The sequence below is a fragment of the Lissotriton helveticus genome, chromosome 5_1 (genome assembly GCF_964261635.1).
Source record: "Lissotriton helveticus chromosome 5_1, aLisHel1.1, whole genome shotgun sequence".
In the NCBI taxonomy this organism is placed as follows: domain Eukaryota; kingdom Metazoa; phylum Chordata; class Amphibia; order Caudata; family Salamandridae; genus Lissotriton; species Lissotriton helveticus.
Window position 1 is genome coordinate 593138395 of NC_136065.1, and position 24926 is coordinate 593163320.

The 24926-nt window shown below is 44.5% G+C and overlaps 1 protein-coding gene across 2 annotated transcripts in view; it reads right to left on the reverse strand.

The window, feature by feature from the left end:
• The window catches only part of BMS1 (BMS1 ribosome biogenesis factor), a 166856-nt gene extending 162881 nt beyond the window's left edge, over window positions 1-3975 (reverse strand). For both annotated transcript variants that reach the window (XR_013594763.1, XM_078642946.1), the window contains exon 1: window positions 3815-3975. The gene's annotated coding sequence lies outside the window, so the exon portion shown is untranslated. The remainder of the gene's footprint in view (window positions 1-3814) is intronic.
• Between the last annotated feature and the right edge of the window lie 20951 nt (window positions 3976-24926).

The window sequence follows — 24926 nt, forward strand, 5'->3', positions numbered from 1 at the left end:
AGGTTTCTAACTGCAGTAACCTGTGCTTACCATGGGGAAAACAAAGGGCGCTGAAAGGGGAAAGGCGTACCTATAGGAGATACCCATTTGTTTTAGTCACTGTGTCTGATGAAATCAGTTATTTCTTCTAGGTACCCAAATAATTAACAAAAAGACCTTGACGAGTCAATCAAGATAATTTCACCACTGAGCCTTTTCATTCATGATGTGTATTGTTTCGATTCTAGCCATGCATGCTCAGGCAAGAGACGAAATACCATCACCGAGCCAAATCAAAGAACCGACTGGCTTAGGTAGCCATGTAATTCTTTTCCAGCCACCCATCAATGCTTTTGCAGTACACTAATTATTTCACCTTCCGTTTGAACTCATCACACCATATTGGCCCGTCAGCACACCAAGCATAAATTCTGCTTCTTCGAACAGCTCCCAATAAAAGGTCTACAGGGAAATCTGAATACTGGTACAGCCAACTCAGATTACACCACAAATGTCAATGTTCAGCTCGACATCCTCAGCAGTATTCTCAAGCTAATGTGGACAGTCATGCTCTCAAGAAGACTAGCTCCTCAAACCCCAAGCCATAGATCCATAATACTCTATGAGCGCAAAGACATTAAGTACAACACCCTAAGACAAGAAAATAACTAGCAACAAAAACAGCTTCAGAAAAATACCAGGTTCTCAAAAATTTGCAGAATAATCCACAATAAACTTAACAATAAATTCAAGGCATTATATGACGCCAAGATCATTAGATACAGAACAAAAGTGAAGAGAGGATTGCAACACTTGGCACCGGTCTCTCGATCCTTTCAATCGACAGTACATAGAGACATGCAAAGCAACCAACAAATTATTCATGGAGAAAATTGAGAAAGTGAATGGAAGACACCAAAACATCAGCTTACCTTAAAGTGGCTTACTTCCACTCCCTGTCTTTTTTAGACACTTCAGGACTGATCAACTCTATAAAGATCAATGTCTACCCCTTATTAGCAGTGATATCTATTACTTGTGAAACGCTCAGACAACTGTACAACTTCATCAACACATCCTTCGAATAGGGCATCTTCTCCGACATCCACAAACAGAACAGATACATCACTACTAAAGAAGGCCAAGTTTAAACTCAAAGACCTTACAATTACAAATATTCCTTTCCTAAGCAAGATCTCTGAGAAAGACATTGGCACCCACCTCCATGAAAAATCCAGTCTGAGACTTTGTTCTTCTTTAGAACTCCAGGTCAGGAGTCAGACCACAACTGTATTCAATGAGGTTCAGGACCCTTGGTTCTTCTCCCCTAGGACCACTCAGCAACATTTAACACCACTGATCTTTGAGCCTCGTTCAGCCCCCTTTCCTCGTGAATGGGCTTTGACAACATCTTGCAGTATTTTACCAAAACATTATTTGGGCCAAATGGACTCACGTCATCTTCAACCCTTACCTGGAACTATTTTGGGTAGTCCTGACCAGCAATACTATCAAAATATATCAAATATGCAGAGAATGCACACATAAAGCATCGGGAGCAGCACTAACTCAAGAGCTGCTATCAGCAATGGACATCGAAATATGAACCAAACATTTGTCTGACAGCACAAAGTCTTTTGGTTTCAATATCAACAGCGACATGAACTACAAGGCTTGTACTGCTAAGACACCACAGACAGTAATGGAACCAACTCCTTCTGCTTTACAGAATCACAACACATCTTGCTGAAAAAGAGTTCAGGGAATTTGTTCAAGCATTAACCTTACTTTGCCTGGATGGAACCAACATTCTAGCCTGTAATATCACTGATCCCCCCTAGGTGGGTTCTGCATACATCTGATGGACTTTACCTAGGGTCTGGAGAAGTGTGCACGGATCACCCTTTTAGTCAAGGAACTTCACCAGTTCCCCTTAGGTCGCCCATGTCATCTCAAGGCATGATGAATTCCACTGAAAGCTGTGAACTCTAACAACCCACCTCACAAAGCAAGCTATCATCAATACATTGGTGGCCTTCACAATATATGCAAAAAAGATAAGCCAGTCTACATACCAAGGAGAGCAAGAAGTAGAAGACAAACAACAAGCATTTTCCAGTTATGTGTCCAAGATCTGGACCTCTATTCCAACACATATGAGACACATTCTCGGCCTCCTCCACTTGAAAAAGGCGCGGAAAACCCACATAAGAAATAATGTCACGCAAGTAGATCCACATTAACTCCCACAAACCCACAATCAGCAAGTATTTAAGCCTCATTAGAAAAACAAATTGTTGAGAGCTCCATTAAATGCGAGTCCTAAGGGACATTAATTGATGGAATGGGCTTTCGATATAGGGCTCCTGCTCCAACATTCTAGTGTTTGTCTCTCTGTATCTCCCTTTTTAATTTAAAACATTGTACACCGAATAGGTTTAATATTCTAATACCAATATAGACCTTCAGCCTCAGGCTATATACAGTTGTTAAATTCAATAGTGGCTTGGGTCTATAACTAGAGTTTAGGATCTTTAACTTTACGGTAATACCCAGATAAGCACGCGTCAAAGGGAATATTGCACTCTAGGTTATTCCACAAGATATTGTCTTAAATAGTGCTTTCTACCACAGGTTTTGCGATCCACTCTACATAACAGTTGCAACTATTATTCAACTCAATGGGACTCAAAGAAACAACTCAAATGGTTAAATACAAGTCAAACCAGCTGGGATTCCAACTTGTGACATGCAAGCTCTCAGCAGTCGGGCGTTCCTCAGAAAGTTGTTTTACCGACTTTAAGTGAAAGCGTTACACAAACCTAAAACAGGATAATATAACAAAATATCATGCTCGAAATGTAATAATTTCTTCTTTATTCCTCTTTTGTTCTTCCCTTCCAACTCATGTCTTAGCATGTTTTCTTCCTTGTAGCCCGTCTCCACCAACGGAAGACTCGATTGAGAAGTACATACGGTACACAAGAAAACAACACAAAGTCCAATTCCCCAATTCGCTTTCTCACGGTCGCTTAATACTAACTGGAACAGTCTCAGGGAAGTAAAACTACTTTCAACGTGAAAACATTAAGAAGCAAGGTATAGAGCGGATCATGTGAGTAGAGTGTCTCTTTAAAGCTTTTGTAGCTGGCCTCATACCAATGACCTATTTAGAACGTCACTTCTCTGGAGTTATCAATACACTTTAAAGTTCTTTATAACGGACTCTTCAAGAATGAACTCTCTAACTTAGGGTCTCTCCTTAAAGGATTCATACCTGCTAACCGAATGACTGACGGTAAAATAATGGGGAAGTCAGATCTCTGTGCGGGTCACCCTATTAGGATAAATAGAGAATGAACAATTTTAGATGGTGATACAGGTTTCAAAAAGGTATGACCAGAGGATTTCAACAGGGGCAATTAGTCAGGCAGTATGGGAATGTGATTTAAAGGACAGTGATGACTGGCAAATATGGACAAGTTGACATGGTACAGACGCGTATTGCTGTTGGCTTCGGTTTGGTCTTGAGAACAATCTCTCTTCTGAAGGTAATCTCATCAAACAGGTCTCCCTGCGGGCTTTGATTCTCTCTTGGGCTGTGAGTGGAGGTGAATGTAGCATGTTCTAATGAGTTTGCCTTAACTGGGGCCGGTGGGGTGAGTTCGTGTATTCCAAATACAGAACTGGTGTACCAGAGAAAATTCGTATACTCAGAGTAAACAGAATTCATACATTTTCCAGATCAGAGGATACTGCTTCTGACACCGCGAAGTCGTTACATATGCGCCCCACTGAACCCCGATACAAAAAAAGTTTGCTCGTGGTCAATTACCTGCTCGCGAAGTTCTAACGCTGAATTGCTTCCCACATGTTGCAGATAGGCACAAGCAGTGTGCAGCGACTAAACCCCACCGACCGGAAACAGCACACCAATGTCTTCCGTTCCGTATGTCGGAAGTGTTCGCTTCTCAGCTCTCCCCAATACGGACTTCCTGCACCAGCGAACCATTCGCCAACACAAACGAAGGACTACAGAAAAATAGTCCGTTTTCCTTTCATACACTCGAATATCTGATATAGAGTGCTGTTAAGGGTAGCTAGTCACAGTGATAAGGGTTTTCTTTGTTGCTTTTTAAAATTTGTTTTTTTTAAACGTATAATTATATTAACACAATATGATTAGCACATGATGCATTCAAAATATCCTGTTGAGAAGCTGTGTTTAACATTGGGACACAGGTCTTGCTTTCAAAGTGGTTGTTGTCTGTAGCCATCTTTTTGTTCACGCAGCCGTGCATTCAGCATTTAATAGTTATTTTGTAAACACTGTTTTGAGCTTTATTTTCTTGCAGTGCAACATCATTGCCAAATGCCACGCATCACGGGTTAGATTTGTGCATTTCAGTGTAGCTGTCAGCACCTCCGCACTGAAATGTATTGTGACACCAGTTTTTTAGTTCCTTTCATGCTCTCATGTTGCTCCAGGTTTTTCCAGCTGGACAGTTGTAGCACCCTACCCCAACCTGGGTACTTGTAAATGATCACACCACACACAGAGCTTGGTATTACATGTCTTTATTGATCAGTGTGTAACCGAGAACTGAACATTCTACATCATGAATTCTATGATACACACCCATGCATTTATGTCACGGTTATATGGATTCCGTAAGGAACCAAAAGGGTCCCATCATCTCTGTGATGTTCTACCTCACAGAGATGACTCTGTGGACTTTAACTCACAGGACACCACATCTCCCCCTTTGTTAAATAAAAAGTACCAATAATATATACATTACAACACTTCAATAAGTCATTTTGGTGCTCAAATCAATCACCCAGATCTGGTTATGTGAGGCTGTTGAGAGAATGGAGATGGGCCCATGACTGGCATTGGTCACAGAGATATTTGTACAGTCATTGGGTTCTCTGGATGCCCAGGTAGATAAGTCTCACTCCTGACATCTGGAGTTGGCGAAGCTCGAGGTAGGTGCTTGAAATACGAAGAATCTCGCATATTGGACTTTTCAGGACGGTAAGAAGTCACCAAGTGTCCTTTACCGGACAATACCCACAGCGGGTCAGCATCAAAAGGAGCATCAGACTTGCGCTTCCATTTCTGCCTTGCAATCACTCGGTCTCCTGCGTGGAACACAGTGTTCAGCGCACAGCAGCGTCAGTCCGCATAGGTCTTCATGTGACGTTTCTGAGAGGAGTCATAATGCAGGAGGAGGAGTGTGGCTCACTGATTAGAGCAGCAGACCCTGATGCAGAGGTCTGGCCCCGGACCAGGGTTCAATTCCCGACGCGGCAGGCTCCTGAGCCCAAAATGTCCACGGACTCGATAATTCTCGCCTCGGTGCCTATTCTAATCATGGGGTCCCACGCTGCAACTCTGGGCAATAGTTGCTTAATCTCCACTACGGCGGCCCACCCGCTGCGGGATGCCTGGCTTTCACCCTGGGGATACCCAGTAGGGGTTATTTCACAGGGAAAAGCCAGGACGGGTTCCCAAGGCAAGCGCCTTGATGCCTTCGGGTGATACGTGCGCTATATAAGTCGCAATACAATACAACAATGCGAAGTCTGTCAATATCAATAGATCTCTCATTGGTCCATTGTGGCACTTTGGTGCCTATGGCTTTCCCAAACATTAAGGTGGCAGGGCTTTCACCTGTGGCAGAATGCAGAGTTGACCTGTAGGCATGAAGCGTAGACTGAAGAACTGATTTTTAAAAATGTTTACAGAGTTTTATATAGCGTGAACTTGACCCGCAGGTATCGGGTATCAAAGCGCTTAACATGAGCACCAGTTGCATTACATGAGGACAGATTCATTTTTGTTTGGCACAGGGAGAATAAGTGATTTGCCCAGAATCACGGGATGTTGCGCATCCTTCCTGAGACTCGAACTTAGTTCCCCAGATTTGAGGTTGTACGCCCTAGCCATTAGGCCAACTCCTCTCACCTAATTTGAGTTCACGCTTTGCCAGCGCAGCGTGCTGAACGGTCTTCTTCAGGGTACTCGTAAATCTCTTGACCACAGCGTTCGCCCATGGTCAGAGAGGGGTGCTTTTCTGAAGCTTGATTTTTATATGAGTGAGAAAGTCTTTAAATTTCCAACTATTCAAAGGCGGACTATTGTCAGATTTCAAAATCGAAGGAACGCCCCAAATGCCAAAATTACTCTCTAGTCTTTCAATGACTCAGTCATAAGTCGTTGGCGACATATCTTGGACCAGTGAAAAACGTGAATATTCATCAACAATTGCTGGTAGATGATGTCCATTGTCAAGGGGTACAAAGAAATCATTTACAATCTTCTCAAGCATGCTTTAGGAGATCAGACATGTTTAACCGGCGTGGGGCTGTCTTAGATGACAAACAATTACAATAATGACAGGCCTTTAACTCTTTTTCAACCCTTTCATCAAGACGGGGGAACCATATTCGGTCCCGTAAAGCTCATTTTGCAGCAACAACGCCATGATGTCCCTAATGTGCCAGCTCAATAACTTGTTGTCTCAGAATCTTGGGTACGACAATCCTTGAACTTCGTAAGATGATGCCTTCTGGAGTAACTGAAAGTTCCTCTTGCACATCTTTTGAATTTCTTGTATTCAAGATCATCATGAAAAGGTTGAGTATGGGCTTGCCACAATTGGTGTATAATAATGTCTGTGAGTATTAACACATCCTTATCAGGACTCGTGGCAGCAATGATTTGTTCTACCAATATGGCAGCAGGGGTACTGGATTTCAGGATTTCAGAATTAAATTAACATAGTCATCATCTGCTTTAGAAGTAGTGCCATGACACTGTATTGCCACACAACAGAAGTAGTCAGCAGGGTTTTGATTTTTCCTGGAAGATGCACAATCATCTAATCATACTCCTGCAACCGTAATGCCCACATCTTAATGACAGGGGTCATATTGGCTTTAGGATTGCCGAAAATGGTCAGCAATGCTTAGTTGGCAGAGACAACTGTGAACTGTTTTCCATATAGGAACACATGAAAATGTTCACAAGCCCAGGCTACAGGTAGGCTTTTTGTCGGGTTGTGAATAAGCACGTTCTGCAGTTGACAAACTTTGGCTAGCATAAGCATTTACCTCCTCCTATTCCATTGGCTTGTCCGGTGAGGTTTTCCGGAGATTGCCTAAAAATCGAAACTTTTTTATCACAGATCATGCTGAATTTCTCATGCAAACCAGCCTCCTTCCCCAATAACCACTCCAGAGTGGCTTTTGCCATTTCATACATGATGGGTATGCGGCCAACTGGGCAGTACCGTTGGTTAAATATGACAATTCTCTGCTCTCAGATTGGGATGCTTTTCGCAGAGAGTTTGAAAGAGTATTCGATCGAGGGGCCACCAGGTTTAGCGCTGATAGGGAACTGTTGGAACGAAAGCAGGGAAAACAAGACTTAGATACCTATTTGACTACTTTCAATCGATTGATAGCCGAAACTGCATGGCCCGAAGAGAAAAGAATATCACTATACTACCAGGGTTTGCGGAATGAAATGAAAGATGTGTTAGCGGGCCAACTCCCTACAATTCAATGCTGGCTAGACTGAGGTGATTGTGTGTGCTGCGAATAAAATCCCCCGTCCTCTTCCTGACAACTTCTGGCCCCCGGGCTTTTCTAACACTGTGCAGCCAATAAAAACTGCTCGTAACCTAGGTATTATGTTTGACTGCAAGCTTTACCTGGAAGCCCAGGTTACAAAAACAACAGCCACCTGTTTCGCAATCATCAGGTCCCTCCGCAAAATGTTTCCTCTTCTACCTTTTCAGGCGCGCGCCGCAGTGGCGAGGTGCACAATCCTCAGTAGGCTTGACTACTGTAATGCTCTCCTCCTAGATTCCCCTAATTTCCTCCTGGACATGCTACAAAGGATCCAATCAGCAGCTGCCAGGTTGTTGCCAGGTCTGTCCAGAAGGTCCTCTGCCTCTGCTGCCTTGGCAAAGCTTCACTGGCTCCCCCTGAGACAGAGAGTGTACTTTAAATCGCTCTGCCTGGTTTTTAAAGCCCTTCATGGGGGTGGACCAGTGACTCTGCGCAAAAAATTTGACTGGTACACTCCATCGAGACTGCTTCGCTCGTCCTCGGCCAGACTGGTGAAGGTGCCAAGCTTTAACAAAGTCAGGTCAGGAGGTAGATCCTTTGGAGTGGCAGCAGCCAGATTGTGGAACAAACTCCCCTGGGAGATTAGGCAAATTGGAGAACTTCTCCCTTTTAGGAAACGTGTTAAAACCTGGCTGTTTCCCTAAGAAGTAGACGACTGCCTCGGCCCGACTCACTCCTACCTTTTCAGCTGCTTAGCACCAGGATACCTGCAAGGTGCCAGTGCGCTTAACAAGTTGAATAAATAAAATAGCGCAGATTGATCCTCAGCCGACCATGTACACTGATTTATTGAATCTCACGTTACGTCTGGCTCATCGGTTGTCGGAAAGGAGAGGAGCAAGGACTTATGCTCGCACAGAGAGAGGAGCTAGGCCGATGGTATCTCCTAATGAGCAGGGCTCGGAACCCATGGATGTGGGAGCCATTAGAGCTCCGCTGTCTAGAGCAGAAAGAGAGTCATAGGGTACAGGGCTTATGCATGTACTGCGGAAAGAAGGCCATTATGTGAGAGAATGTCCCACTAAACCCAAGAAGCAGGGCTCTTACTATCCCAGTAAAAAGGTGGGAGTCACAGTGGTGCAAGCAACCGTCAAGGAAGGTACTGCTACAGACTTGGGAGAGGAACAACAACAGGTAAAGGGGTTGAAGTTACCCTCCCTAGCCGTGACCGAGCTGACTAATACTGAATCCCATGTCGTGCTGGCCATGAATCTTACAGATGGTTCCCAGTCACATCAGGTTGGGGTAATGATTGATTCAGGGGCCATGGGAAATTCGATTGATAGTGGATTGGTGCAACGCTTGGAACTCCAGTGTGTCCCCAGAGGGATTCCAGAAAAGGTATTGGCAGTAGATGGGAAACTCTTAAAGTTAGGTCCCATTACAGAAGTAAAGGAGAAGATATGATTGATCCGGAATGGGAGTGACCAAGATCATGTAGAAGAGATAACTTTAAACATTATAGAGGCACCCCAGTATGAGGTAATACTGGATATGCCCTGTCTATGGCACCATAACCCCACTATAGAATGGAACAGGAAGACAGTGGAATTTCATTCTGAGGAGTCTAGGCTGACGTGTATGCAAGCACATAATACACATACCTTAGCTCGTACGCAGATATTTCATATTGCTACAGCAACAGAAAACAAGACGGTGCTCGGGAAACAGAAATTCAAAGAGCCCATCGTTTCCCATTTTTCCTTAAAAGAGGTCAGTCTCAGGCTGGTGTTCAGAGTGGGCGCCCAAGGGCTCTGTTAATTTTTGTAGGGAATTTCCTCCTTAGACAGTTGATTCTGGATAAAGCAAAGCCCGAGTCAAGACGTACTTATAACAATGTTACGTTCTTTGCAAGACCGGACTTCTGCCACGCCACAGTTGAACGTAGATGGAGGCTGAGACAACTGATACCAGATATCCAGGCTTTGGGCTCGGAAGCTTATTTGCTTTACCCTGCAAAATTGAAAATTGTGACCAAGGGCCAGTTTAAATTTTTCTTTTCAGAGATTAAGGCGAAGGCTTACATGTTGGAAGTTATGGGATATAAGGAGAAAAAGTAATGGATTTAAGTTTGATATGTTTGTAGTACTGGCTGGCAGAGGGGAGGGGTGGCGGCTGCTGCCTCCCTGGCGCCCACATATAGGTCATTCGTGACCTATTTGCCTGTAGGGGGGGAGGGGGGAGGGGCACTCTGGGGGGGTTCAGGGAGGTGGGAGGGGTGAGGGGAGGGAGAAAATGGCACACATTGTACACAGTGAAATGCAGTTTGAGGCAGTTGCAGGTTTTGTGTAAGTGGAGGATAAAAGAAATTTTGGGCTTGATTAAGAGGTGGAATTTGAAGTTGGCGCTGATCTTCGATGTTTTTTGATGACTTGTCGAATTTTGTCATTTAATGTTTGTGGTCTGAATGATCTCCAAAAGAGGCTGCGAGTTTCAGCATTCTGTAAATCATTGTCTCCCGATTTGATTTGTCTACAGGAAACTCATGTGGAGGGTGGAAAGGGTTTTTTGTTAGAACAAGCTGGATTTAAAGTCTTAGCACACACTAAACAAGCCTCCAAAACTCGTGGGGTGGCGATTCTGGGGAGAGGAGTAGACTGTACTGTATTTAGGAGCAAAGAAGATATCTGGGGTAGATGGGTGATTGTAGAATTAGGTTTCAGAGGGGCTAGGTTCACTCTAGTTTCTGTCTATGGTTCAACATGCGATGACCCTGATATATTTCAATTTCTGGATCACGAACTTTCAACTTGGGCGGAGCCAATCGTTTGCTGTGGAGATTTCAATATCAGTCGCCCGGCAAATATTGAGCTTCAACTAAGTCATTCCTATATAGGGAGAAAGAAAAGGGTACATAGGGCGATTGCAGATATGGCCTCGCATAATGCTCTTTCAGATGTTTGGGCTAACCTGTACCCACAGACAGATGTAGATACGTTTTTTTCAGCTCCTCATAATATAACAGTAAGGTTGGACTACTTTTTAATATCTAATGTGCTAATCGCTAATTCACAGATCAAGAAGTTACCTCGCTTGGTTTCTGACCACAATCCTTTGCTATTGTCACTTAGTTTAATTGGCTTAGGTAGGAAAGTACATAGATGGACTTTTGAGCGTGCTCTGCTACAAGACGAGGGTTACTGTAAACACATGGAAAAATGGATTAGCGAGTTTTGGCTCAACAATGCAGGGAGCTCTAGTAGCGGGTTTATATGGGATGCCTTCAAAGCAGGCGTCAGAGGAGAGACAATAAGCTTCTCAACTTATAGACGGAAAAAAGAAAGAGAATTGTTCGATCAACAAGTTAATTCCCTTCTGCATGCTGAGACTGAGCTAAGTAGGTTAATCATGAGGGGGCTTCCATTGGACCAACAACTGCTGGAGATTATGATTTTAAAGGCGGAAATAGCGGAAAGAATCACTAATAAGACAGCAGTTAGTTATTTAACAAAAAAGGAGCAGGCATGTGAGTTTAGCGAGCGGGTCGGCCATATTCTTGCTGTTAGGGCTAGGCAAAAAGCTAATGCAGGGGACATTAAAAACATAGTTGACGACTTAGGCAATTTGCTTTCTGACTCTGAGGGAATAAGGAATGTATTCTGGAAGTTTTATTCTGATTTATATGATAGGGAGACTGAGCCAGGTGCTGACAATATTAGGGATTATTTGGGAAATATCCAACTCGAAAAGCTAGATTTAGAGGAAAAAGCTACTCTTGATGTCACCATAACACTAGAAGAACTGTCTGTAGCTTTAACAGATCTCCCATCTTCAAAGGCTGCAGGTCCAGATCTGTTACCGATTGAATTTTATAAGACTTTTATATCAGTTCTTAGAGGGGAGCTATTGGATACACTCATTCAGGCTCCGAGAGGAATTTCAATCCCAAAATCATGGGGCGAGACTGAAATTATTGTTATCCTGAAAAAAGGCAAACCCGCAACAATTCCTGGGTCATATAGACCTATTGCCCTAATGAATGCTGATGTGAAGCTCTATTCTAAAATTTTGGCTACAAGATTGTCCGCTGTAATAGAAAAGTTAGTTACCCCAGTTCAACACGGATTTATCCCGGGGAAAGGGACTACTGAACATGTCAGGACAGTGATCACCTGTTTCGATGCTATGGAGGTCTCTGGCGGCCCTGTCGCAGCTCTATTTCTAGACGCCGAAAAGGCCTTTGACAGGGTCGCGTGGGAATACCTGTGGGTGCTAATGAGAACTTTTGGGTTTGGAGATAATTTTATAAAAGCAATCCAGGTTCTTTACAGGGATCCAACGGCTAGAATTAAAATTAATCGAGAGTTAACAGAGGCAGTGCAGATTAAAAGAGGAACAAGGCAAGGTTGTCCTAGTTCTCCTCTTTTATTTGCGCTGTATATGGATCCATATCTACGCAGTCTTGATTTTAATCCTAGTATTCCCCTCTTGCGTGTAAATGAGACAGTAGTAAAAGTGTTGGCATACGCAGACGATGTCGCGATCATTACTCCTGATCCTGTAATGGCAATAGGTGTGATAGAACAGGAGGCCCTAAATTTCGGCAACATTTCCGGCTATAAACTTAATAGAGCTAAAACACAGATCATTAAAAATATAGTAGCTCAATGTAATGATCCACGAGTGACTTCATCTGCAGTCTACCTTGGGGTTGAAATTTCTCCTAACTTAGGGACAGTAGTTGAACGTAACATTGCGCCCTTATTGAGGAAAGTCAGCTCGGACTTGATGAGGATAAACAATCTTAGGCTTACGTTAGTAGGACGCACTAATATTATTAAAATGCTTATACTTCCCAAATTTCTTTACTTTTTTCGTACAATTCCGCTTTTGTTTGAGTCAATATGGTTTAATAAGCTGGAGTCGGTCCTCAATAAATTTATTTGGTCGTATGGGAAGACAAGACGGGCATACAAGTTTATGACTTTGCCAAGGGATAAGGGAGGTTGGGGGGTTCCTGACTTTAGGTTTTACTATTGGGCATCGGTGCTGCAATATATTCAAGGCTTAATTGGTGCTAATGAGGGGGATCCGAAAGTCCAAGCGTTTTCAATTATGATTTATTCAATTGTTTTGGGCGAAGATACAGTAAATGCTTTTTTAAAATGTACAGATTCATCATACTACAAACGTACACGTTTCAAGACAGTCGCTGCAGCTTATAATGTATGGTCTGCTGTTGCAAAAAACTGTGGCTTAGGTAGATTTAACAGATACACCAGATTGTGTAGGAATAAGTCTCTACCCCCTGCAATTTTTTCGGATTCCATTATGACAGATTGGGACAGAAAAGGTATTAGGAAACTAGGAGATATGTTAGATCCAGACGGAAATATTCTTTTATTTTCAGATTTGGTTGCTAAATTTAATATAACAAGGTATAGTTTTTTTAAGTACCTTCAGATTAGGAGTTTTTTTTCTAAAAAAAAAGGAGGGGCAGGCGGTTTTATCACATGCAACATTATGGAGGCAATAGAACAAAGTGGGGTATGCTCCATTCGTTATTTCTATGCCCAGCTGGCTGATACAAAGAAGGACGATATTGTTAAATTTGGCAATAAATGGGCTGGGAAATTAGGGATAACGTGTGAGGCTTTTCAGGAGTCCTTGGAGTTAGGCTGTTCAGCCTTCTATTCTGCCCCACTACAATCGCAGCATTTTAAGACGCTGTATCTACTTTATCATACGCCAGACCGTATAGCACAGTGGGGGGCTACTACAGGGATTAACTGCTGGCGATGCAATACCCAGGCCGCAGATAGTATCCACATTTTTGCGCAATGCCCCAAATTAAGGCCCTTACTAAAGGGTATTGAGGATTTTATGGCCCAAACACTTGCTTTAAATGCGACTTTAACACCGGCAGTAATTATGTTAGGAGTTAGGGGTTGTGAAGGCAATCATAGCGAATTTTTATTCGTAGCGATGGCGATTCTTAGGTTGCTGATTGCTAGAGCTTGGTTGGACCCCCTTCCTCCGGGATTACAGCAGTGGATTGCTTTATTATTGGGGACGTTTAATCTTGAAAAGGGTATACTTGGGAAAAAAGGTAAAAGGATAAAAAGGTGGGGAAGAAAAATTTGGGAACCGGTACATCTATGGAAGGAAAGGTCTAATGCAAACGTAGTCTGATGTATTATTATTAATTTGATCTATGGTTTTCTAAAAAGGTTTTTTTTTTTTTTTTTTTTTTTTTCCTTCTTATGCTGTAGGCTAAGTTTAAGTACCAATATGTTTTTCTTGATAGTAATTTTAGTTTATTATATGTATTAAGTTATCTGAATTCTGTGTTATGTGTGTGCCAGAAAAATTTCAATAAAAATTAAAAAAAAAAAAAAAAAAAGAAAACAAGACGGTGCTTCTCTCAGTTTATGAAAGTTATCGGGAAGTTTTTAGTGAGGCCAAAGCAGAGCTTCTGTCTCTTCACCACGATTATGACTGCCAGATAGACCTGATTGTGGGAGCAACCATTCCGTCCTGTAGGGTGTATGCATTGTCTGAACCTGAGACCAAACATTTACGCGAATACTTAGACCATTACGTAGCCATAGGGTTCATCAGACCCTCTCGTTCCCCTGCAGCTTCGCCACTCTTTTTCATAGCTAAAGCCAATGGAGAGTTAAGGATTTGTGTAGATTACTGCATGTTAAGCAAGAACACAGTGAGGAACAGATACCCTCTTCCACTCATCCCTGTATTGCTGGACCAGGTGAGGGAAGCCACCATCTACACCAGGCTTGACTTGAGAGGTGCTTATCATTTGGTACGGATACGAGAGGGGGATGAGTAGAAGACCGTTTTCAAAACACGTTATGGCTTGTTTGAATATCTGGTCATGCCGTTTGGGCTATTTAATGCCCCAGCAGCATTTCAATTCTTCTTAAATTATGTGTTAAAGGACTATGTAGACAAGTTGTTTTGCAAATTAAATAAATGTGAATTCCGCGTAGAGGAGGTGGAATTCCTGGGTGTGGTATAGAGTCCCTCAGGACTAAGCATGGCGGATAGGTGATGGCGGTGCAGGAGTGGCCTGTTCCAAAGAAAGTGAGAGATGTACAATGCTTTTTGGGTTTCTCCAATTAATATAGGAAATTCATCTCTCACTTTTCTCATCAGCTCTCTCCTATCACTCGACTATTGAGAAAGGGGATGCCTTTTTAGCGGACCAAGGAGGCTATGGAAGCCTTCAACTATCTAAAAAGGGCGTTTACCGCAGCACGTATACTGCATCATCCACAAACCGAGGTTCCATTCATTGTAGAGGCTGATGCCTCAGATGTCGCAGTGGGGCTGATTTGTCTCAGCTTGAAAAACATACGGGACAGTTGCATCTTGTAGCCTTTCTGTCAAGGGAGCTAAATGCAGCTGAAATCAACTATACTGTGGCTGAAAAATAATTAATGGCTATAAAAAAGGCATTTCAAGAGTGGAGGGACTATCTGTGGGGGTGCTACATCCAGTCACGGTCTACACAGATCACAGAAATCTACAATATATGAAAACTGCCAGACAACTCACTCAAAGACAGATGCGATGGATGTTCTTCTTCACAGTATTGGACTTTGTGGTTACTTTTCGGCCTGGCTCAGAAATGAGGAAAGCCGATACCTTGTCTTGACAAGAAGATATCCTTGGGCCTAGAAAAGGCATTACTGAAGCGATCATTAGTCCCAAAAAGGTGGTGTGCTCTATCACGTTGGGTAGTTTCTTGGATGAAGTAAGTCTCATAAATCCCTTGCTTTGTGGCAGAGATGGGTAGATCAGGACCTGCATCGCACGCTCAAACACGGATTGCCATTCTATAAGAAGAAACTATACTTGCCCTCACAAGAACTCAGACTAAAAGCCTTCAATTAGTGTCATGACTCTGTTTTAGCTGGTCACTCAGGACGCACAAAAACCCTTCAACTGGTACAAAGACATTTCTGGTGTGACCATAGGGCCAAGGAGGTGTCGCAATGGGTGGCACGATGTGAAATGTCTGCTCGCGCAAAAGGAGAACATTCTAAGGCAAAATGTAAACTGATTCCCATGCCTACACCATCTTTACCCTGGTAAACCATAAGCATGGGTTTTGTTCTAGGTCTACCAATAGACCAGGGATGTAACGCCATTCTGGCTGTGGTAAACAGTCTCACTAAAGTGGTCCATTTCATCCCATGCAAAAATCTGCCCACAGCAGGACAGACTGCTCAGTTACTACTGTCTCATGTAGTCAAGTTGCACAGGCTCCCGAGGGTGATTGTGTCTGACAGAGATCCGCAATTCATTGCAAGATTTTGGAGAATGTGGTGTAAGGCCCTTCAAGTGGAAGTAACCACGTCTACCAACTTCCACACGCAGGCGAATGGACAAAAAGTGATGCTAAATCAAACCCTCAAGACAAATCTTCGTTGTTACTCCAAAGAAGCAAGCGACTCATGGGTGTCATTATTGCCGCTGCAGAATTGTCCTATGATAACGCTTGGCACAGTTCTATAAAGGAAACCCCTTTCAGGGCCAACCATGGTTTTCATGCTAAAATACTTCCGCTATCCATTCCCAGTGACATTGTAAATCAACCAACTGTTTTGTCACAAATGAAGAATCTACAAGTCATGCATAAAAAGGTGCAGACCAATCTGAAACGAGCCAAGCAGTTATACAAAACCTGGGCGGATCGTCACCGCCAGGAGGGTCCTATATATCTGCCAGGTGATTGTGTGTGGTTATTCACAAAAAAACATCTGATTTAGGGTTTGCAGCATCTTTCATCCCAGATTCATTGGTCCCTTTACTGTTCTACGCAGAATTAATCCTGTAGCGTATAAGCTGAAATGGCCTGCTTTTCTGCGTGTTCATCCAGTGTTCCATTGTAGTTTGCTGAAACCGGCTGTGGGGGCAAGACGGATGGCAGTTCCTCCGATGGTTCGGGATGGGCAGCTGGATTACAAAGTTCAAAGGATACCGGACTCCAAGTATCGGAGCAGAAGATTGTGGTATCTTATCTCATGGAAAGGGTATGCCGCGGAGGATGATTCCTGTGAGCCTTCTGCGAACGTCCATGCTCCCGGAGCCGTCCGCCTTTTCCACGCTCGTTGCCTGGACAAACCTTGCTCTAGGAGGCGCTTCGGAGGAGGGCCTACTGTCAGGCTCCGAGCATAGGCGCCTACGAAAAACGTTTTCTTGGGAGTTGCGGTTAGAACTACATCTACCAGAACTCCGGCTATTGTGGGAGGGGCCTCAGGGATTATCTCCCAGCAACACACTCATGGCGGCGTGCATAATTCTGGCCGTTGGAAGCAAGTCGTGTGGCTGTATGGCTTCTGATCGTTTCCCATTTGTTCTTACGATTCCGAGCAAATCGAGAATTCGGTGGCATTCCTGGAGTGCAGTTCATCTCGTGAGAGCTGCATGTTGCTGAGAAGCTCCGCTGAGCTTTGCTGCCTGTTGTCCGCTGATCCGGAGCGGGGACGAGTTTGCCCTCAATCGGAACTAGGGTACGAGCATTCCGCTAATTTTTGCCTTACCAAAGGTACTGAAAACAGGGGGGCGTACCCCGTACGCACTGCGTTATTGATGCATAACAAAGATGCCAAAGGTTAATCAAGTTTATCACAAATGTTTATTTCATTTTAAGCCATTCCATGTATTGCGTTATTCATGGTTTATTCAGTCACATGGTGGACCCACTATGTTCACATGTAATCCTTAATGCTGTAGACATGCCATTACGAGCCTTATTCTATAGCACGGAATGTTACATAGATATTCCTCAATTAGATCCTTTCTGTTACCCAGTGTATTTCGTGACTTTCCTGGCATTTCGTCAGGAGTTCTCTACAAATTTAAAACGTGACTGTTAGGTTATGTCTTAAGATAATTTGGATTTACTGAATTTTACAACCAATATACCTCATGTCAAATAAACATGCTTGAGACTAAGCTCACCTAGTCATCAACGTTTTGCCCGCAGAATTCATGAATAGTAGATTACACTTGTTAAATGTCCCCTTCTTCCTTGCCCACTTGTTTTCCCATTAATCAAAACTACCAACTTTGCTCGTTTGTCAGTAAGAAAACAACCTTATCTTTCGCTACTGTCACTCCCTTCAAAATAAATCAAACAAGCCCGTACCTCGAGTGTTCAAATGCCTGCCTCCTCTCGTTTTCAAACACATAGTGAATGCCACACTCACTCCTTCAATTATAAACACCTGCCTTGTGCTCCCGCCTGCTCATGTCCATTCAGTTCCCGCCCACTCAATATTTAAACTACAAAGCCCACACTGAACTGTTGCTGTTCTCAAAAAGGCTAATGTGGAACGTTCGTTTTTTTACGATTGTCATGATATACGGTTACATCACTCATATATTTAGTATTCACTGTCTGTGTATGTTAACCACCAACTCGTATCCCATTTGTGTGATGTGTCCCCACTCCTGAAAGGCATAAACAGCACATGTGTTTCAAACACAATCTTGGACATTTAAATATAGAATTCATCATCAATCGTTGATCACACCAAGCATCTAATCTTCCTTAAATAAGTTATGTTGTATGTACAAAAATAAACATCTCATAGCTCAAATTTAACCATAAGTCCAGCCAATATTCATCCGCTGTTTGCTCTAAAAAAGTAGTCCGTACTGATCACTATCGAAGCAGAATGTAAAAATAGTCCAGCATGTGACGAAATCCTTTAGATGGTTGATATTCCTTAATCCATGGGTGCAACTTGTCGGGTGGACAGAACAATTGTAAATCACAAACAAGCATTTACAATGCAATGGTTTTGCCTTTGTTAAAGTTAGAGCTATTGGCATTGCTCTTGACATTATTTTTATTTATGTTTTTTTTTAACATAAATAAATGGCATTGTCATTTACAATCCCACTAGCTTTATCTCTCGCAAATGACACACACAAACACACACAGAGCCCCCCACACACACAGCCACACAGAGCCCTCCACACAACCACACAGAGCCTTCCACACACACCCACACAGCACAAGCAGGCAACAGGGGCACACGGAGGCACCCTGCATAAAAATGTAAACTTGGCTGAAAACCTTCAACCACCCCCTTTTGGGGACTATATCCTGCACTCTTACAGTGCATAATCATCTCCATCCTATCTACTCATCCCACCAACCATATTCATGACCTTACACAACCCCCACTATTGATCACACCCAACGCCTATTAATCTAATCTACCACTAGGAAACAGGACCAAATGCATAAAAGTAATTCCTTGGGAGCACAATACTAATGCCAGTAACCAAAAATAAACACACCAAAGATGATGGGAGGAATGCTTGCATCCCAATCTATCGTTCCGTCTTTGCTCATCATGCCATTTCATTTTGGACTCAGCTATATGTAAATCAGTAAGAACAGTCCAGCCTGAACTGCCAGGACGGGTACTCCCTGAACTGGAAAAGAAGCAACGCAAGACCAGCTGTGCCCTGATTCGATCTGAAAAGGGACTCACTTCTTGTACAACAATGGTGGTGCAGCATCTCCTGTCTTTATACAATTAAATTCTCAATAGCCGCCTACGTGTTTACTAGTTGAAAGAGACTATGGCTCATGGTGGCAAACAAGCAGTGAAGGAGTACTAGGTGTTGTAAGACACCCTTGGTTGATCGGGTCTTGCGATTTGGGTATAACTTGGAGGATGCTGCAAATTGCAAATGAGACAAGTTGCTATTTTATGGCTCATCATCAAACATTGACCATCTTGTAAAAATATAATCATGAGAAGTTATTTCATGTTCTCTGTTCTGAATGGCCCACTCTGTCGAAGCAACATGATTGTACCTGGTACCCACTGGGATTGATTCCAGTTCGTGAAACTGAGGGTTCTGGGGTGGCTTTCAAGTATGCAAACTAGATGAGTAGGTTGTGTGACAGGAGATAGAATATGTGCAATTTATTCTTTTTAGATGCCCAACGATCAAAGTTAATGTGACCAATCAGGAGAGAGGGATTTGCAGACACAGGAGAAAATACATAGTGTGATTACGAGGGTTGTTGACGACTAGATCTGTTATCGATTGATTATTTTAAATTTTAAATATTATTGTAGGTTTTCAAGTGTATATTTATGAAGAAATGTACAGTATGTTAACTAAAATAAAGAAGTAAATAAAGCACTCCCTGTACAAGAAACCTAAATCTTGAACTATGAGTCAACTTGATTCTGTTTCATCCATATATAGATCAAATCCCTTAAGCAGACCGACCGATTTCTCCACGCTCTTCTCATCTTGGTACTCTTACCAAGTGTGCTATCTCGGAATGTGAGTATTGTGCCCATACAAATGCTGGCAGAGCAGCAGCAGGGCCCAGCAGAGCAGGGCGGGGGGCAGCAGGGGCTCGCAGAGGTGTTTCCTGGGGCAGCCGCCCAGGTCCACCATGGTGCGGCTCCGAGCCCCAAGCCTCTGGTGGTGGTGCTGCTGCGCTCGGTAGCCCATTTAACTTACCGGGCACTCTGGTGGGGGCTCCTTGCGACGGCGGCAATCTCCTGGGCACTTCTCCGGTCTCCCTCTTCGGCATGGGAGACCGGCAACGTCCTCCGCTTCTCCCGGGGCTCCCTCCAGGCCACTGGAGCCCCGCGTGGACCGCCATACTTCTTCTCCTGGGCCACCGTCCTGGCGGGGGCTCCTTGCGATGGCGGCAATCTCCTGGGCACTTCTCCGGTCTCCCTCTTCAGCATGGGAGACCGGCAACGTCCTCCGCTTCTCCCGGGGCTCCCTCCAGGCCACGGGAGCCCCGCCATACTTCTTCTCCTCCTGGGCTGCCGTCTTCCTTCTTCCCCCGGGCTGGGGGGAGGGCGGGCACTTCCGGCCGGCCGCGCTAGGATTGGCCGGCCGGCTAGTCACTTCCGGGTCGCCGCGGGCAGCGCGGCGGCCCGTCTCTAGCTCAGGCAGGCGGGCGGCGAAGTTTCCCGATGGATGCGCCGCTCTCAGGGCGAGCCTCCGATGGTGGCGAAGCTGCGGCCAATCGCAGCGCGGCTCCAGCGATGACGTGGCGGCTCAATAACCAATCCTAGCGCGGCGGCACTGAGGGGGCTCGACCGCCTCAGCCAATGGGAGGGCAGCCTCCTTCGTTCTTGCTCTCCGCGGCCCCGGCGAGATCCTCAAGTTATTCTCGGCCCCGGGCAGCGGCGGCAATCAGGGACGCAGCGTTTGCACCGTAGTAGGAGGCGGCCGAGCGCTCGGGGTGCCACTAGTGCCTTACCAGATTCGGGGGCGTTCCAGAGAATCGGCTTTCGGCTGACGTAGCGTGACGTCGGCAAAAGCCAAAGAATCTCGGGAACGCCCCCGAATCTGGTCCGGCATTGACGGACAGGCCCCTCGTCCAATGGCTAGGCTCCATTTATGGAGCCAGCCAATAAATGACGAGGGCCGACCCAAACCCCACTACAGTTCTCATCAGGTTTTCGCCTGCGCGAAAAAGATGCGCAGAGCGCATCTTTTCGCCAGGCAAAACCTAAAAAGGGGTGACAGAGTGCACACCAATTTGCTTCCATGTTTCAAAAAACGTTCATATTTTGCTCTGTGTAGCGTGCCGGCCCGGAATCGTGGACTGCCCAACCGTGTGATTGTGAAATCACTGAAAACAGTGGGGTGAATTAACACCCCACCCCGGACGCACTGCACCTGCACTATGTACCTGTGTGAATGTTTGCTTGTTATGGGTTTTTTTGTTATGGGGGGTGCATAAATAATAGGAGGGTGAAGGTTTGTTAGTTAGTTAGTGATAGTGAGAGAGTTAGTTATTGAGAGAGGGTGAGAGTAAGTTAATTAGTGAGAGAGTTAGTGAGTGAGAAGTATTTAGCCGTGCAACATGGCAAATGCCCACCTTTCTTTTCTATTTATTTAATTTTGTAGCATTTGCGGCACGCCACGCCACCCTTTAACTTGATATGTTTAAATCTAAAGCACGGCATTCCACGAATGCTACAAAGGTAAATAAATAGAAAAGAAAGACAGGAGGCCGCCATGTTTATAGCTAGCCTCATCCTAAAAAGATCACCCTACTAAGTCCTGCCAACAAGATGCACCAAGTTCAGGCAAAAAGCTACTGAAATAAAAATAAACGAAATGTGCGATTTGGTAATAAAAGAAATCCCATGTTAGCTACAGGTTGGAGTAGATACATGCTTGAATAGTACAATGGTAGGGTCTACAGAGTGTGGAGGAGGTAGGAGCTGAGTTGCTGCCCCTCTAGCCGAATGGTCGTCTTGCGGGAAATTAATTTCCCGATAGAGGAAAATAATTTTTGAAACAAAACACAAAGAAGTGTTGTGCATGAGGCTATTGGGGCCTAATAGCTAGGTACCCTTAACTACAGGATGGAGACAGCACTCACAGCATGACCCGGGATACATGGATGTCCATGGGCACAACTTTCTCCTTAAAAGCATTAGTAATTAAGCAGGTGAAGGTGAGGGCGGTCATGACACTCAGGTAGACAGCGAAGAGAGAGTTGGCTCAGGACAGGTCAGTATTCATGATGGCAGTAGGAAGAAAGACTCAAGATGCGATCCACAAGCTTAAAACACGGCACGAGTCACCAGCGCCCCCGATCCACCTCGCGAATGCGCGCCAGAAACAGCTACTTGTCACTCCGAACTGAGAAGCACTAGACCGTGCAAGTTGTGTGAATAACATATTTGCTAGGCGATTATCTTAGGTGGGAGACCAATTGGTCCACTTCCAGGGCAAGGAGTTACTTGTTACCTCTCAATCGCCTATTGTCCACCTTGAGTTTCCGAGCAGAACTCGATCTGCACATGCGCTAGGCCATTCAGTGTGCAAAAGATGAGCAGCCGTCATTATGTAATGTTATTTGTGGCGTGCCAAGCTGAAAAAATAAATAGAATGATGCTTGCGTGAACTTAATGTATTTTGGCAGCCGCGCACACAATATAAACAAGCGCTGTAAGACAAGTGCCACGGCAAACGTCGCGTACAGGAAGGGGAGTGGCCCCCTACAATAATAAACAAGTGGGAGGGGTGGGGGAGTGAGGCCGATAGCAGGGACACACAGCGATTACCTTGCAGTAGTGAGCGCGATAATTGCTAATACATGGCGCCTCTGCTCGCTTCCGCAAGGGAAATGCCAAAGGTGCAAGCGTTGTAATAGAAAGCAATGCAAAACATGCACGGTTTTTGGCGAAAATGCTGATCGATTCCAAAAGGTCCCCTCCTATGCAGCGTATGGGGAGACCAAAAAACCTGTGGGTAGGAGTGGTGGTGAATGTGGTCGGTTCTGTGGGCGCTCTGAGCTGGGACCTTCACCAGGGTCTGAGTCTTCGAAGGAGGAGTTGGATGAGTCCAAAAAGGAAATGATCTGATTGTTCCCTTATCTACCCCAATTTCTATATCTAGGTGGCTGGTAGGGAGTGCTGTAGAATGTGTCAAGTAAGTATGGGTAATTGTTGTCCTTGACATAGTATTTTATATCTCTCTTTATTTTATTTATTTTCTTATTTTGCTCAAAAGTGTTGAAAGTTGCAATAGTGGAGCTAATTTTGTCGAGGAGTCCCTTAGCATCAGTGATGGTTGTGTCTGCTAGAATGAGTTTTTCAAACTCCGCTATCTCCTCAAACTTTTTTCTACTGTGTTCTATTGTTGTGTCTATGCCAAGCACCATCCAGTGCCTGGAGCAGGTGGTGGCCAGATGACTGAAGCCGTTGCGGCTTGTGTAAAAATTGCTGGCAAGTTGCATATTTGTAATTCTAGTGGTATGGTGTTGGATTTGAGATATTCCGTGAGCATATGTGTGTGAAGATCAGTTCGAATCTGTTTTTCTTTAGATTCTCGACTTTCTCTAGTAAAGCCCTGGAGGTATTAGGGGCTGAGTGTCCAAGCTAAGGTGGAATATTTGGAAGTCCACTCCAGGAGAAACAATGTTTGTATAGTTGGAATTGCCAAGTCCACAGATATTCGAAATATGGAATTTTTCGTTGAGAATTTGCTGGTAACGCTCCTGGGGCAGAGAAACCTTTTCGGACATTTTCATCATAGAACAAGCGCACCGTTCTCTGGCTCCTAGGCCCATGCCAGGTGCCCCCCCCCCCTCCGACTCCCCATGCCCGATCATCGCGAGGATACTCAATTACTGAGATAGAGATGCAGCCCTCTGGAGGGCTAGAGAGTTACAATCCCTAAGGTATGAGGGAATGGATGTCTCAATTTACCCAGATTTCATGCAGCAGGTACAAGAGGCACATCACCAATTTTTACCAGTAAAACGTAGGCTCCTGGATCTCCACCTTGACTTCAACATGATGTATCCAGCAAAACTGAAGATTCATGCGGATGGAAAGGCGCATGTCTTCACAGAGCCCAAGCAATCACTGCAATAAAAAAAAAAAAGAGAAAGCGAAGGTTCTCACGGATGATCTCTGTATGATCGCACTTTGCGAGACAACGCCACTGCGGACTCAGTGGAACAATGACTTATGATTCTCACTACATCGTGGGAGCCAAGTAGTGGGTATCAGGCAGATGGCCCCATGTTAGGTGATGGGGGGACTAGGTCTGCTGGAAGAAGAGCGTGAAACAAAACTGTAAGCACTGAGGTACTTGATGGATAAGGAATAAGGGGGTGCCCACAGTCCCACCCTCTCCCACATGTGCTCCCAATAGAGCTGTCACAAAGTTAACTAGCACATGCCCAGCTATTTGTTATTTAGTGGGTTTGACCCGGGGCAAAGTCTGTATAGTATATGTGGTAGAGGGGCAGATTCGGAGGTTGTCCCCCTCTTACATTGACTCCTCAGTAGGCTCAGCAGAAATATTACTGCATACAGAATGTAAGCGGGGGGAACAGACCAACAAAGAGGCGGGTTGTAGGAGCCAATGTGAAATAAGTCAGGGAGGCATAGGTTATCCCTTTTAGACATGGGCTAGACCGACTATGGGCAAGTTAGAAGGCTGGCAACATCTGCTCTGAGTGTGCTCCACCTGGTATTACTGTTGTTGTTTGTTTATTCACCCAAGAGGCGTGTCAAATATTTGTTGGGTGTGAGGGTTGGGGGTCATTTATGCTAGGTTGGCGATGGCATAGCGTGGGAGGGGGGCGGTCAATGGTTTATGTTTATTTTTTACACCGAGAAATACGTGCACATAAGATCAGACAAATAACACATGGTACATGTGAGTTAGACGCTTTCTATCAACATGTAGACAGTTCACTACCGGGAACCCGAGAGCAATGAGCAACAGAATTAGGCTCTGGATGTGGAACGTCTTAACGAACATAGAAACTTGCGCAAAGTATTAGCTTCCCTAAAAAGGCACCAGGT